This window comes from Ovis canadensis, chromosome 6, assembly GCF_042477335.2.
Source record: "Ovis canadensis isolate MfBH-ARS-UI-01 breed Bighorn chromosome 6, ARS-UI_OviCan_v2, whole genome shotgun sequence".
Lineage (NCBI taxonomy): Eukaryota > Metazoa > Chordata > Mammalia > Artiodactyla > Bovidae > Ovis > Ovis canadensis.
Genome location: NC_091250.1, coordinates 27,054,832 through 27,070,265, shown reverse-complemented (window position 1 = coordinate 27,070,265; position 15,434 = coordinate 27,054,832). Strand labels below are relative to the sequence as shown.

At 42.0% G+C, this 15,434-nt stretch overlaps 1 protein-coding gene across 1 annotated transcript in view; it reads left to right on the top strand.

Moving 5' to 3' along the window:
- Nucleotides 1–2,560: 2,560 nt before the first annotated feature.
- The window catches only part of UGT8 (UDP glycosyltransferase 8), a 104,967-nt gene continuing 92,093 nt past the window's right edge, over nt 2,561–15,434 (top strand). Inside the window, exon 1 of the mRNA XM_069593408.1 lies at nt 2,561–3,129. The gene's annotated coding sequence lies outside the window, so the exon portion shown is untranslated. The remainder of the gene's footprint in view (nt 3,130–15,434) is intronic.

Below are 15,434 nucleotides of genomic sequence, written 5' to 3'. Positions count from 1 at the left end.
GGAAACTGATATTATCTACCTCCAGGATTCTTATGAGGATTACATGAGATCAGTCTTGTTAACTGAGCATTGTGCCTGAAATTACACTTTAGAAACTCAAGTAGAAACCATAATAATCATTATTATTATTAATATTATGGAGTGCAGGATCAAATTAAGCCTAAAGAGTTTTTATGTACCTTCAGATGCTCTGAATTCCTCAGAGCTCTAAAATAGATGGTCACATTTCTTAGGAACTCAGCAGAGCTCAAACATCTAATTTGCAAAGTCAGTGATATTTTCACTCATATGATACCCCACTGTGATATATTCAGATATTTGGGACAATCAGCAAGGGAATGTTGGAATGTACAGCCATCACATTTCTCCCCATGATTAAACTTATTCCCATTCTTTTATAGTCTATATTATATCATCTACATTACAAAGACAAATGATATAAAACTGTGCCATTCATAACTGATTAAAATTCCATAGTTCATGGTTAATGATCACCAGGCTAAGCTAGCGTCCTTCATAAGTTATTTTTTTTTTAATCTCCCAATAAAATCATATGGACCCAACTGGTTGAAGAACCATGAACATTAAAAAAAAATTAACAACTGAGTATACTGATACACTTTGTCTACTGAAATAATGGGGGAATTTTAATAACATACTTCAGGGTGGCTGGAACTTCCTTACTACAGATGAGCTAGTCAACATTCTATAAACTAAAGCTAAAGAACAGAATTTCATGTGAATCTGGATGGGAACTTGGAAAATGGATTAAATATGAGAAATATGCATTCATTCTTCAAGAGAAGTAGCAAATGCTTTCATCATTTACTTTATCCAGCCATTCAGTCAATAATATTAAGTGTTAAATGCTGGTAGATCCTTAAAAAGGAGAGAAAGAGACTCACCGATTTTTTGGAATAATTTCAAGCTCCAAAAATGCAATTCAAGTATGTATACAATGACTGACTTAACATATTTTAAGTTATGGGATGTCTTTTGTGTGCAGAGATGTGAGAAAATAATCATTATATAAAGAGTGTTGTAGGCAATAGATAAAACAGAGACAATAAACATGGATATATCCCCACATACTAGAGCAACACATTTTCTTTCCAAAAATCTGACAAAAATATTACTTGACGGTCAGTTTAAATGACTTTATTAAGTAAAGGATTGTGACCCAAATTCTTAAAAATCTTTCATAAAATTGAGTATTTTTGCTTAATTTCTAGTACTTTTTTTAACCAAGAATTTACAAATGCATTATCCAAAAAGTAGCTTGCAACTGCTTGAACGATTACTTGAAGCTTGACAGTTGAGAGAGGGGAACTTTTAAAGTAAATGCTTAAATTCTCTTATGTCAGATTGTTATCCGTGTTTACATTTTAGGCTTTTCTAATGAAATTAAATGGAAAATGATTATAGAGGTCAGTGATCTCCTTTGGTTAGGTACAAAGACTGAGAAAATATCCCCTATGTTTTCACAATATTCCAAATTTCTAATCTGCAAAGAAGGTAAACACATTCTTTTTTAAAATCTGCGTTTGGAAGTCTATCAGTGAACTTTGGACTCTGGTACTTAAACATAGAAACATAAATAAAATGCTAATAGCAATGCATGTTAGTCCCCCCCCCCCCTCCTTTTAATGTTAAGTAATACTATGCACAATAAAACATAGTTTCCGTTTTCTTTTCTAAGGGCACAAAATCCCAGCCTATCTCTGAAATTCTGTTTGGAGCAAGCAAAGAACGGCTTGACTTGGCATTTTTTTTAAATTCCCGTGTTTGGTGTTTAAACGTATAACGTATGTACAGCGGCGGCATCTTAGCTTCTGCAGCTTACACCCCACATGATTTTTAGCTTTTCTGAAAGCTATGTCATATATATACACATTGAATACATAGCCAATCATGCTCAGAGGAAAAGCGAACAACTGTTAGACTTTCCTGGTTCCCGGGAGGACAGCACTCTAAGATCAGACTCTTAAAGGTACTTGGCCTCTGACTGGGGGAGAGGGCAGGGAAGGTGAGGTACCACAGCAGGCCTGGGTATGCAAAGCTGCTTCCTGGCTTTCTTGCCTGGACGCCAACTTGGCGAAGCTCTGCTGCTGGCAAACACAGATCAGTCAGGATAAAGTCGCCACAGACTAAACCAAGCAAAGCATAAATGGCTCTTTTCAGCACGAGTCTGTGAGGAGGGATGTTCCTGAGCCCAGCAACCCCATTTCCTTCCTCCAAGATTCCCAACTCGCCTTTTCTAAACCCTTTCTGACCTACAAGGCAGGTGGCTGATCACCTAAGCACCTCCCCCGCTCCCCTCCCCCTTCCCTTCACTTATCTCCTTCACCTCTTAGCCCAAGTTCAACTTTTTCGTGGGTTCGTAAAGAAGGAGGCAGACCAGCAGGTTGAGAAGTTAGGGCAGGCGCGCTCCCACCACACCACGCAGATTCGAGCGGCGCTGGTGTGACGGAAAAAGGCGGGCACGGGGACCAGCTGGGAGGTGGCAACGAGGGCACAGGGCACGCCTCGCGGGGGGACGGGGCGGGGCCACGTGCCAGTCCCAGGGTTCCCAGCTGCAGCACCCGAAGGCTCGCGCGCCCCAGCCCGCCCGCCGCCCGCCGCCCGCCCGCGAGCATCCCGGTCCTAGGACTCTGCGCTTCGCTCAGCCCGCGAGCGCGCGGCACGAAGGCGCGTCGCCATCCATGCCCCGGCCGCGCGAGCAGGAGGCGCTCGCAGCCCCCGGCGTGTAATGCGAGGCTGAGCGCGTGGCGGCCCGCGTCGTGCCCTGCGGAGCCAGGCGCGGGAGGTGAGGGGCGCACTCCAGCTCGGCTCGCGGCGCGCGGGGCGGGGCGCGGCTGCTGGGGGGGGCCCGGCCGCCTGCGGGGAGCCGCGGAGGAGCAGGCGCGCTGCGGACCCGAGGGAGGGCACGGTTAAAGCTTTGCCATCAATTCCGAGTCCAGAAAGTCCGTCCTAAGCTAACACGCTAACTCTGCAGCCTCCCTCACGACCCCAAGCCACCGAAGGCGGCGACACCTGATCCAGGGACCCAAACACGGGTCCCTTCTGTCCCCGGATACAATTACGCGGCGGAGACACACTCAAACTCACGCGCAGCAGCCAAGAGCCGAGGTAAGCGGAGGGACCACGCGGTTCGAGCGGGCGGAAGGGGGGCGGGTAGGCAAGAGGAGAGGGGCGCTGTTTGATGCCGGAGGTGAGTGCTGGGCGAATGACTGCGATCCCGGGGTGGGGGTTAGGGATCCGAAAGTGCAGTTGCGGTTGGGCTGAGGGAGTTAAGGGTTGGGGGTGGGTGGGAAGGAAGACGGTGAGCTGAGGCGGAGGGGTGTGAAGGAGATCTTTCCAAGCTGCCCCAGTCACGCCTGTGCGCCCTTCCCTCCCATATGGCTCTCGAGTGAGGGTCCTCTCGCTTCGCGCGTGCAGACTGAGAGGGCATAACGCGGCGCGGATCTGGCCAAGGACTTTGCACTTGACCCTGGAGGGATGGGCACCGCGGAACCCCAAGGCCATAGCCCGCTGTCAGGGATGGGGGCCCCAGGAGGTGCTTCTTCGGAAAAACTCTCCAACTCTCCTCCACTTCGTCCTCTCCTTGAGGGGGAGCTAGACCTGGGTGCGTTGGGGGTAGGGCGTGGCTGGGGACACCGACACAGGGACCTTTCAGTGCCCGCAAGCCTGTGCGACCCTGGGGAATGCACAGTAGTGGCAGGGTCTGCGCGCGGATGCGGGGCCCATATGGCGTGCCCTTGCTCTAGGGAAGCCTGTGCGGGTGAGAGAGGAGTCGAGAGAAAGAACGCGCTGCAGGAAGTAGGGCGCCTTCCATGGACCGGAGGAGCGGTGAGGGGGCCTGGGATATGCGGTTCGGAGTTGTACCGGGCAAACCGCGTAGGGGGGCGCAAGATTTAGCCGTGCGACCCGGCAGAAGGACGGTCACGGGTGGCGAGGGGTTTATTCAGTCTGTATGTGTAAATTCACTGCTTTAATTGAGGGTTTATGAAGTTGAGTACCGGAATGTGCCACTCTGCAGCACTTCCTTAAGAAAGGACCACCTCTGTACCTGTACCGCTGGTTCCCATCACCTTAAAGCAACTCTGGGGGCGAGGAGGGAAGAAAGTGAGAGAACTTCTGAAAGTCTGCAGACTAACTCAGTCGGCTGGGTTGTGTTAACTAGTCATCCTCAAGGGAAAGAGGGCGTATCACAAGAGTGAGGAGTGGGTAGCATTTTTATTTTCAACTAGGCATGACCCAAGAGTCACCTCTATTATGAATCAGTGTTAGTGATAGAGGCAGCCTTTTATTTCAGGTGGCTTCTATCCAGAAAAGGTAGAAAAAACGCTACTCTAAACCTTCCGTTTCCCTCAGGCTGTCATCTAGTATAATGAGTTTTTCAAGATTAATGACATGAAGATGTGGTAGTCTGGCTAGCTGCCAAGAGTGCTGTTGTTTCTATATCTGATAATTTCGTGTTCAAAGAAAAACGTCTCCACTCAGAATTGGTGTAATTGGTGTGCTTTATTTCCACTTATTCTCAGGAAACAAACAAACAAACACTTGAAGAAAGGAGGGAAAGTGCTTTTTAAATGGTATTTAATAGTATTAGAAGTAATCGTATTTTATTCCCTGGAGATTTTTAAATTAATTGTAGAGTCACGCACATCAATATTGTATGGTGAGGGAATCCGCACTTTGCATTCATTGAATCCGATCATAAATCAGTCTATGTTTTCTTCTGTCTCAGAGAAACAGTGGACTAGTTTTCTCCTGTAGAAACTTATCTCCAGGCAGTTTGAGGTTTGGTTTTGGAATGTCTCTGTTCAACTATTCTAGATAATTCCAGAAAAAAACACTGGAGTATTATTTGTGTTGCTATGTTTTGTGATTTACTGCTGTAGGAGTGTTTAAAAACTACAATGAAGCATAATGCCCTGACATTTAATAATAGACTGATAGTATGTTAGTAGCTTGGGTGTAATTGAGTAAAAACTGTACTTGTGACTTTCTCTTGATGATACTACTATAGATAATACTACTATAGAGATCAAACTCTTATGTCTAAACTTTCCAGAGCTTTATGCTCATGGTGTTAATGCCTGGTGCACATATTAGAATAAGTAAACCAATTCAGTAAATAAAAATACTTATAACAGAATTTGTCTTTTGTAAAGTCTTTTTTTGTATGTAAAGAGTTTGATAGTTCACATTTGATTTAAATTACTTAAAACATTTCATGGTATCTTATAAATAACCATCAGCTTAATTACTATGTAAATATTGATGGCCAAGGAACAAAATAACCACACTCTCAATTCTTCGACTCCTTTTCAGGGTTATTATGTACCTGTTTATCAGATAATATTGACTTGATGCTGTTTAATTCCCATTAAGTTTCCAAAGTACATTGAGAATGAGACACTTTGGATTGTTTTTGCAATATGTAATGAAACTGCATTTATTTGATACCATCTGGGTTGTTGCTTATTTACATAAGCACATTTTCTAAATAGCTGACCACTCACACCATTCATTACTGAAACTTTAAAAATTTAGCTATTAAAACAAGCAGTGTCTAAATGTTCCCCTCTTAGTTGGTCCCCAGGATGTAAGCTAAATTTTTTTGTTAGATTGTCTTTATGAACATGAATTCATAAAGAATTGAATAGTGCTGTTTCTTGAGGTGTATAGAGCTGTTTTTGTTTATGGTAAATGGTCTCAGCCTGCCCAGTTGAAATACTAGAATGGAGACATAAGTACTGTTCTCTTCCTCTCTCTCTCTCTCTTTTTTTAATTTGTGGTTTTTCTGTGCCCTCTTTCTGTTATCAGCTATCACTTTCTACTGCTGTCAGACTGTAAGCGGGCCCTGCTGCTGTATCTGTTGTCTTTTTTTGGCTTCCGAGATGATGTGGGCTATTGCTCTCGTATAAAGCCTGTGTCATTTGTGACAGATACATGCTGTCCTCATCTTTTGTTTCTGGGCCATATAGTGAGCTCAGTTGCTGAGGTTCCTAGACAGGTAGCTTCTATATAAGTGGTTTTTTTAAGTGGGTTTTTTTTTTTAATAGAAAATTTGTATATGAGATCTTTAGAAGGGTGTCTTAATTTCAGACATTCAGTCTTCTGGAAGATCTTTGCTTTTCTGAGAAATCTAAGCAACCCTGTAATGAAAGAGTTTACTTTTCTGATGGTAGCCCCAGGTTATCTTTGTGTAAGGATACATGTATGATGATATTTTACATCTTACTTCCTGCCACTGAAGTTGACTAACTGTTCACAGTGTTGACAATTATGTCTCTTCTCTGAAAGCCATGAATAGTGTGATTTGATAATCCTGGTTCCCATACTTGAAGCTAGGTGAATCATTTCAATACTGTTTTGCATACCCATGTATGGAGGGGCTACATAATCAGATGAATTTGAATAAAGTTGTTTTAGTTAGTCTTGAAAACAGTGGTAATCATATCTTCCTAATCTAAAGCATTTTACAAACATCCTTCTTTTTTTCAATAAATACTTATTACTTTCAATAAATGCTTATTAAATACATACTATGCATTGGGCACCGTGGTCTTGTACACTGGGGATATGCAGACATAAAGACTGTGGGAGGACTCTGGATTTAAGAGGATTAGATGGACAGAAAACAAGTTAGTTTCAATATAGTTTTACTATAGTGCTGTATGTTCTGAGAGTGCTGTGATAGGGATACTCAGGGCGCCCTAAATAGGCATTTGGACGTGGCCAGTTCTACATGGGGACAGAACACTAGAGAGGCTTCATAGGGAAGGTAACAGCAGAGGTCAACCAGACAAGGCAATCAGAAGGTAACCAGTTAAGGGCAAGATCATGGAGGACTGTTTGTCATCCTAAGATGCATAGACCATTTTCTCTTCAATGTTGTTTTAAACTAAAGAGTGATGAGAAGACAGCTGTCACAGCTGTCTAGCAGGATTGATCTGAGGTGGGAGACAGGGATAACAAGTCAGAAAGTATTGAAGTGATCTTGTTAAGAGAAGTTGAGGACCTTATACCAATATGGTGGCACTGAGATGAAGAAAAGGGTTTGGTCACACAGATGTTAAGGTGGTAGAATCTCTTGGATTAGATGACTGGTTAGATGGTGGGTGGTATGGGAGGACAGGATAGGGACTTTAAAGGAGAAGCAGGTTCGAAGACCAAGGATGGTAGAGTTCAGTTTTGGAAATGTAGAATAAGACGTGCTTATAGAAGGCAATGGCACCCCACTCCACTACTCTTGCCTGGAAATCCCATGGACGGAGGAGCCTAGTGGGCTGCAGTCCATGGGGTCGCTGAGAGTTGGACACGACTCAGTGACTTCACTTTCAGTTTTCACTTTCATGCATTGGAGAAGGAAATGGCAACCCATTCCAGTGTTCTTGCCTGGAGAATCCCAGGGACGGGGGAGCCTGGTGGGCTGCCGTCTGTGGGGTCACACAGCGTCGGACACGACTGAGGCGACTTAGCAGCAGCAGCAGCAAAGAAAGAGAAGGTAAAATGCAAGTTGGGAGGAAAATTAAGGGAGAGTTGTTTTTAGCAACTGAAGGAAAGAAGAATTTCAAGATATGAGAAGCTGAGTACTAAGATAGAGGGGGGGCGGTATTAGACAGTTCTGGTTCTGCCCCTGTCTATGTCTGTGACCTTGAATTCAGAGCTTAGTTCCCTTTCCTCATTTACGTAATGAGGATCAAAGTGTGCCTTCCCAGGGCTACTGTGAGAATCAAATGAGGTAAATCAAGCTCAGTGACTGGAAGGTTACTGGTTTGTGTTCAATAAGTGTTCAATAGCTGATTTTATGGAAAGCTCAGTCATGTTGGACTCTTTGTGATCCCATGGACTGTGGCCCACCAGGTTCCTTTGTCCATGAAATTTTCCAGGCAAGAATACTGGAGTGGGCTGCCGGTATTCCCTTCTCCAGGGAATCTTCCCGACCTGGGAATCGAACCCAGGTCTCCCGCATTGCAGGCAGGTTGTTTACCGTCCGAGCCAGCAGGGAAGCCCTTTATGGAAGCAGAACTTGGATTTGGTGATTGAGTGGTCTGGAGATACTACTGCTTTTAGCAGCACTCCTTTTCAGGGTTTAGGGAGGTTGATTAAAAGATCTATTAAAAGGGGCTTCCCTGGTGGCTCAGATGGTAAAGAATCTGCCTGCAATGCCGGAAATCAGGGTTCAGTTCCTGGGTTGGGAGATCTCCTGGAGAAGAGTATGGCAACGCAGTCCAGTATTCTTGCCTGGAGAATCCCAGGGACAGAGGAGCTCACAAAGAGTCAGGCAGGGCTGAGTGAATACTCTTTCACTTTAAGGTGGAAACTTTATTATATTTATAACCTTTGGGGAAGAAGCCAGTACAACAGGGGCAATAATAAAGTAAAAAAAAAAAAAAAAAAAGAGAAACTTTTGAAGGGAGAAGAGAGAACTTTGGAACCTGTTCCTGAAAGGGTGTGGGTGGGGTTGGGTCAGGAGCTCTGGAGAGGAGTTAGCGTCCTCAGGGAAGGCCATGTTCTCACCAGCCTGGAGGGTCCATAGCAACTTTGCTGCTTTTTAAAAGCCTCTGGTAATCAAATCATAAACATTTCTAACGTTTTATTTAAAGTTTCTTGATATTTAAGTGAATTTAAGTGAGTTCTAATTTCTCAGGTAATCCACTAAGGCCAAAGATGATTCATTTTAAGAGACTCTGGAAACAAAAACAAACAAAAAAGATAGGTGATAGTAAAGTAACAAAATATAATGTAATGTTTGATTCAGATGGCACTTGCATGTCAAATGGTGTCTTAAAAATCAACATTGTGGAAAGCAGGTATTAACCTGTGTAGTAGAGGAGGGGCTGATGTGTAGATTTCTTGAAAAATTGAGCTGACCATAGTAATATTTTAAAATATCTCCTTTTTTCTTTAGGATTTTCTCTATTTGGATGAAATAGTGCTCTATATTAGAAACATCTGAAATTAGGTTTCTATATTAATATGTATATGGATTTTCTTGCCATGTATTTAGTGGGTATTTTGAAAAAAAAAAAAAATTTACATACATGAGCTGATTTTGGAGCCAATTAACAATAACATAGTGTATACTGTTTACCAAGTGGTTGTTAGGCATATTGGTGGTTAATTAATTAATTATTATTTTTTTTAGTTCAAATTAAGAAGTCTGTTTCAAAACATACTTATCAATATTTATTCCTTATCATTTGTTTAAATAGCATGAAGAATGGTACATAGTTTTTGGGACACCCAATAAATGTTTTTTGAGTAAAATGAAATTGAATGTTCAGTATTTTAAGATGAACTGAAGTCCATTATGTGTGTAGTTTTTAACCTGTGATGACCTTCTTTTCCTGAGATTCTTTACCTACATCTTTGTCATCGGGACCTCTGTGTCTTGGAGTTGAGTTTTGGTCTGTTGCGCTAACTCCCTCTCAGAGTATGGTCCCACCCTTGCAAACCATAGCGCCTATGCAGGTGATTCTCAAAGACTCCTGAAAGTTCCATATTGTATGTTCACAAACTCGGCTTTGGACTCTATACTGTCCCGTTCAGGACTCCCTTACAGAGATGGCCAATGCCACGTTGAAACTGACTTAGACATGAGGTCAGCATTTAGGGTTCAGAGCCCAGATGGAAATGGAACTTCTGGGTTTGTGAATGGCAAGGGTGTATAGGACAGCCGGGTCAGTTCTGAGTCTCTGGCTATAAGCAGTAAAACATTTGGATTAGGTGGAAAGAACATGTAGTTAGGAACGTTTCACAGATTCTGTGTATTTTGCTAATAACGCTCTTCTGTTTGTCTGAATTTTTAATAATGGAAACAATCACTATATTGGAGGTATTATTTCCCTTGACTTGATTGAAATAACAGAAATGCACCTAGAGGTATTCCCTTTCACTAAATAAATTTATATTGTAACTGCTTTGGTAAATATTTGCCTCATTTGAGAATATTATGAATACAGACATACGTGTAAAATTGCTTCACACTTTTCAGTTAGATTTTAAAGAAATTTAATACTTGAAACGTTTTCGAGACACCAAGTTATATTTTTTTAGCTGTATATTGGCCATAATTTGCTTTAATGATAACCATGGGGCTGATTTTACTCCACGTGAGATGTTTTAGCTTAAACAAAATGTTCTCATGGGTTAAAAAAAATTTTAAACAATAGAATCAAGTGTGGAGACATGCCTTGATTTTTATAATATGTTCCTGAAAAGTTATATAAAATTTAGTTTTTATAAATTGAATCATATTTGTAGAATTTAAGTTTCAAAACACTTGAAAGTAAGGTAGAATTTAAACTCTTAAAATATAGGTGATGGGTATACAGATTTTTTTACATTAATTTTATACCTTTCCATATGTTTGAAATAGTTGACAGTCCAGAAAAATATGGACAATGATTTTAAAGCATACCATGTTTAAAATGTACCCATTTAAAACAATCTCAGATTCCCTGATGGTTCAGTGGTAAAGAATCTGCCTGCCAGTGAGGGAGATGCAGGATTTATGGGTTCGATCCCTCGGTTGGGAAGATCCCCTGAAACAGGAAAATACAATCCACTCCAGGATGTCTTGCTGTGAAAATCCCATGGAGAGAGACATACTGGTAGGTTACAGTCTGTGGGGTCGCAAAGAGTCGGACACAACTGAGCGACTAACACACACACACACCAAACAATCTCAAAGTACATCCCTCTCTCTAAAAAAATCTCATTCTGATTAATCTGTTTTGCAAACTCGTACTTTCCTAATGGACTTAAGCGAACACACACAACAGCAACAAACCGCAAGGACACCTCTGTACCACACTGTAAATAATACAGTCATATCCACCATCTTAAACTTGTCAGATAAAGGCTTAATCTGATTCTCAGTGGTAACCACATTGTAATATCCCTTGTTCAGAAGAGAATGCATAGACAGGAATTTTTTTTTTTTTTTTAACTAGCAATAGAGTGAGCCCTTCAGTGATGTTGTCTTCCTGCATTGAGACAGCTGCCCTGAGACTGGGTGGATGGCGCAGAGCCCTAGCTGTGTCTGCTTCTGAAGGCCATGTGCTTTACATAGCCTTTGCATTTGTGCTGCTGTCCCTGTGGTTCATTTGTACTGTCATCCAGTTGGGAGAGCTGGACTTAGAAGAAAACTAGTCAGACAGGTTTGCCTGTCTATTTAGAAAGGGGTGGGGGGGAGCTGGGGGTGGCAGCAAAATTGTGCATAAAGTCAAGGGTGAAGCTATTTTAAGGAATATTAATGCTAATCACTGACTGTTTTTTCCTGGTTTAGAAAATACTTCAGTGGCATTTGTGAGAATATATTAATACCTTAATGGAACTAAAGTGATCAGAAGAGAATCTGGAAGGAGAAGTAGCTAAGAAACAGGGAATTAGAGCAAGATGGAGAGTGGGAAAGGAGATTATATTGGGGGAGAAGGAAAAAAAAAAAAGGCAGAAGAGAATGAGTGCCTCAGCGGCCTATGTGGGCTTTGTGTGAACCTGGAGCACCGTGGCAGGAAACCATAGCATTGATCTGGGCTTGAGTTTAATAAAAACCAGTGCCTGTGATCCTCCACGTTCAGAAGAGGAAACACTACTGGCTCAGTCAGGACTGAGGTTTACTAGGAACTTTGGTGGCCAAATGTAGCTACCATCTCGGACACTACCTATGTGTTGCAGATACTCAGTTCCTTTGAGCAGTAGTAAAATCTCACATTGATACAGCTTTTTTGTACCTTGCACATTGCTTACTCGGACCTTCTATCATTTCATACTCATTCTTGCCTGTCCAGTAGTGTTAGTCACACAGTCGTGTCCGACTCTTTGCGACCCCATGGACTGTAGCCCACCAGGCTCATCTGTCCGTGGAATTTTCCAGGCAAGAATACTGGAGTGGATTGCCATTCCTTTCTCTGTGGGATCCTTATCCAGGGATGGAACCTGGGTCTCTGGCATTGCAGGCAGTTTCGTTACCACTGTGCCGTGTGGGGCAGCTGGTCCAGTGGGTTGGCACATCTTCCGAACCATGGAGACACAGTGCTCTGAGATCACCAGGACAGGCGTAATGTTTGGACCTGGGCTCCTGGCCCTTCGTTTTCACCTGGGAATGCTGGCTCTCAGAGCTCCCTGTTATCGGGCTCCCCTCTGATCCCCCTTGTCTGCTTCCTCCTGTCCCCCACACAGTTCCGTTCTCTGGGTTCCCTTTGTCTCTCTAGGAGTTTGCTTCAGGATATCCCCCACCTGAATGGCTCTGGGTTCTGCTTTTTTCCCTCTGGACTTGCAAACTGTCATCCTTCATGGTCTCGATACTCAAGTCCCAACTCAGACTACTGTGTCCCAGTTTCCATTACTTCCCTTTGCCTTTCATTTCTGTATTTGGCTGTGATAGTTGATCACTTGGTTATGTTAATTCTCCCTCTGAAAAGAGTATGTGCAGTTAGAGGGTGGACTTTCACTCTGGGTTTCCCTATAAGGCCTTGGACAAATACACTAATCAGAGATAAGATATTTAAACATGGTTGAATGATACCTTCTGTGACTCAGAGCAGGAAGGGAGGTAAATTCCCTAAAATGCTGTATGTATATTGATACTTTTTTCCTGTTTGTTCTTTTTTTTTAAAACCATATCATTGAAACTAGAAACATTCTCTTTCTTTGTAAATGAATCATCCTGTATAGACTGCTGTAACATTTAGTTATGACGGCAAAAAAAAAAAAAAAAAGGTTTGGTCTGTGGAAAGATCATATTATAGGTCTTTGAACTCTTTATTATAAAATATGTAATGGTTTGGTAGATTTTTCTTTTAAAATTTACCCAGGGCTTCTAATGCATGGAAGTACATTCACAGCTAATTTAAGGAAAGACTAATAGGAGGAAATAATGACACAGATAATTAAGTGTATTTAGTTTTTAATTTGTATTTATATTTGAATATGGACTTCCCGGGTGGCTCAGAGTGTAAAGAATCGGCCTGCAATGTAGGAGACCCAGGTTCGATCCTTGGGTTGGGAAGATCCTCTGGAGGTGGAAATGGCAACCTATTCCAGTCTTCTTTCCTGGGAAATCTCATAGATAGAGGAGCCTGATGGGCTACGGTCCATGGGTCACAAAGAGTCAGACACGACCGAGTCAGACATGTCTGATGTCAAGAAACAGTAGTTGGAGAAAATGATTACACATGTTAGGAAGCTGTGACTTGAAGCAATCAAATTGTTTCCTCTCTCCCTGACCCCCTGATAAGACCTTTTATATCAACTGACCAGAAGCACAGCATGAGTTCTTTTCCGTCTAACCAAAGTTTTCTGGTTCAAAGTGTAACTCTTCCATGTCATTATGGGCAGGGAAATAGGAGTAGCAATACAATGAGACTAGATCTTGAGAAATCTCCTCAGCAACAACAAAAAAGGAAATTGACAGGTTAACTAAGACTGTTAGTAAGAACCGATGCCTGACTCTGTCATTTCCCAGTTTTAAATAATTCATGTGAGCTTTAAGAAGTACTTTTGCTTTGATCAGTTAGACTTTATCTGAGCATTTAGGCTTCCTTTGTGGCTCAGCTGGTAAAGAATCTACCTGCAATGCGGGAGACCTGGGTACGATCCCTGGTTGGGAAGATCCCCTGGTGAAGGGGAAGGCTACCCACTCCAGTGTTCTGGCCTGGAGAATTCCATGGATTGTGGTTGCAAAGAGTTGGACACTGAGTGACTTTCACTTTCACTGAGCATATGCCTGAGAGTAGAACGTACTTTTTGTTCAATCTCTAAATGATGAAAGCCATGCAGAAACAAGGCCCTCTGGCTGTCCTGCAGCTTCTTTTTGCTGTCCCACTCTCCTTCTGTCCAATTACATCGTCTTCCTTTGTGAAGATGATGTCCCTGTCTTTGTGGTGAGCTCAGAAGAGTGATCCCAGTGATCGGCTTACACGTCAGGTAAGGATGCGGATAGAGGTGTGTGTGGAGAGGGGAGGGCGGTGGAGTCTGCCCATTTCTAGAGGAGGATCTGGTCATTTTAGTCAAATCATCCTGTGTAGCAGTTGCCCAGCCTCTGTATAAGCCCAGATGCTTTATGCTTTCTCATCAGTATTTTTACCAGTAAAGATCACACAGCTTGCCATTTTGATACTAAGCAAATGCAGCCCTATTCCTATATCCCTACTCTGCTCACAAGGGCATGGAAGGGGAGAGACATTTTGAACCAGACATATTGAATTTCAGGAGGTTTGTGAGATGAGCATCTGTAACAGAGAAGAACTGATCCAACCATTCGTTCACAAGCAGCCTATTATGTGTTAGATGTCTTCTGTCTTAGAGCCAAAATATACAGTGGTTTAAAAAAATCAAGCCTAACATTGAAAAGCTTTTTGAACATTGCTGATTTGCTTTGTGTACCCCAGAATTAAAAAACAAAAAAAGCCTATTATCTGACATGTGGCAGTGGCAACTTCAGAGAGTCTTTTTATGGTACAGGTAAGAGATACTGAATTAGGACCCAGGAAACCTGAGTGCTAGTTCCGACTCTGCCAATGAGTAACTAGGAACTAGCCAAGTGATGCTTGGCAACCACCGCCTGAAACCTTGTTCCTTTCTCTACAAACGAAAGGGTTTGGACTCAGTTATCTTTAGTTTTGAAATTGGGACTTCGATTTATTTTGTAAAATATGAAATACATATTTAAAAAACATATTTGGCATCATTTCATAACAAATGTATTAAGTACCAATGTTAAGCATATTTATATTATGTTTTCAAGACTGTTAACAATGGCAGTGATATACAAAAGCCTTCTCTGGCTTTGCTTCATTCTGTTGAACATCAGGTCTAATCCTAGATGCTAAGAAGCCACAAAACTACATTTTCACTTGTTAACAAGGGAGTCTCAGAGAATGCATTCTGTCTTTCTGTAGAATTTACGAAAATCTTCCTCTTCTGGGGACTAATACAACTTTGCAGTTTTGTCTGATACTCCATAACAAACTTCTCTTTCTGACTTCACTAGTATTTTATGAGACTACAGTTGGGAAATGTGTTATTTGCTCATTCTTCAGGACTTCCAAGGAGTTAAATAGGGAAATATCCAGAGTTATTTTAAATTTGTTTTTGGTTACATTTAGTCAGGCATTTTTTATTTGAAAACATGTTAAAAATATCACATAGGGATTTATCTTTTGACTCTTGATAATGTTAATGTAGATAATGTTTACAATTTAAACTAGTGATATTAAAGAAAGGATATTATTAATAAGTAGGAGAAAAAAAAATCCCATGATCTTTTGTGAACCTAGTACATTTCTGAAACTTTAAGATTCTGTAGGTGATGGTGTATTGAAAAGCTCTCTTCCCCCACGTGTGATTTTGTCCCTTTGTGGCAGGAGATGAAAACTTGACCTGCATGTCCTCCACATTGACTGTGGTATTCTGCT